A 1440-nucleotide genomic window follows, 5' to 3' on the forward strand; every position below is an offset into this window, starting at 1 on the left:
GGGGTTTCAGGCAGACTCTACAGGCACGTCTTCTTTCTTTGTGGTAGGCAGAATGCAGTATTGTGGCTCCAAAGCTCTCTATCAAGAGGGTTTGGGTACGAGGAAGGTGAAGATGGACTTGTAAACATAATCTATGGTTCAATTCAGTGCCAAGCGAAAGACAGTTCCAGTGTGCAGCGGCTGATGTGAGGTACCCAGGACCTGAGCAAGGGCAGATGTCAGATGCTTGCTCACACTGGAGTTTGTGTCTACAATGACCGCCAAATGGAGGGCTGGTGTCACGAGGCCATGGAGGATTTTCCACCCTGAGGCTTGTGAGATGCTCTAAATAGCAAGGTTTCCTTCTACTGGACAGGGTGAGTCTGGTTTGCTTGCTCCAGTGTCCCCCATATGGAAAGTTTGGGTGCAGAGCTCTCCCGCACGGATGCCTGAAAAGCACAACTCCATTGACCACTGCAGGCAAGAAACATGGCAGGTTCGATCTGGTGGCTCTGGGGTGAAGTTCCAAGCGGCCTGAGTTGACATGGAGTTTCATGCTGTTGGATCACAATGCTGGTTTGTATCCAGGGAGATGTTAGAATGTTGGGGTGGTCAGAGGCCATGCAGGATTCTCCTACACTGAGACATGGGCACAGCTACCAAGAGCAAGGTATCCTTTTGGGGACAGAAGCGGTTCTGTTGTGTGGCTCAAGTAACACATATTGGAATATAAGTCAGTATTGGAGAACAGGCCTCTGGGAACAGGTGCCTAAAAATCTAAAACTGGGGTATCAATGAAGTCCTATAGTCATGGCAGGTTCAAACTTCTGACTCAGGCCATTGGATTTGGATGTCTGCCTGGAGGCAGTGGCCCATTGTGTGTCAGAATGTGCATTTGGGTCCAGAGCCTTCTTAGAAATTGAGGTGGGCTTAGGGGATTTAACTTTGCTCCTAATCTTCAGGTTTTGGGCAACTGTGAAGGGCAAAGTTTCCTTTGGGAGTGTAAGGACAGTCATCTGGTGTGGCACCATAGGCCCCATCCTGGGAGGGCATGTGGGCCAGCGCTTTGGGGAGAGATATCTGCAAAAGCAAACTAGGGTTAGAGTGAGGGCCGAGGTGATCACAGGTCCGATGTTCAGGCCCAGAGGGCAGCTCATAGTGTACTGAAATTAAGGTGTCATAGCGCAGGTTCTTCTGTCGGGTGTGTGTCCGGGATGGTCGCAAAAGGGAGGAGTGGCTTCATGAGTCCATGAGAAATTCTTCATCTCTGGGGATTCTGCTCAGCTCCCAAGAGTTTGGTGTCTCTGAGGGAAGGGAAGACTGTTGTTTTCCGTCTCAGAGGACACCCAAATAGGGATTCCAGAGACACGTTCTGGGTGTGGGTGCCTTGAAAACATGAACAATGGTGAGGATTTGGCCTTAGGGACCTGGAAGTCACACTCTGTGGGCTCCTGATGCAGC

The sequence above is a fragment of the Mustela putorius genome, unplaced genomic scaffold, assembly GCF_011764305.1.
Source record: "Mustela putorius furo isolate JIRA1106 unplaced genomic scaffold, ASM1176430v1.1 tig00004156_pilon_pilon_pilon, whole genome shotgun sequence".
In the NCBI taxonomy this organism is placed as follows: domain Eukaryota; kingdom Metazoa; phylum Chordata; class Mammalia; order Carnivora; family Mustelidae; genus Mustela; species Mustela putorius.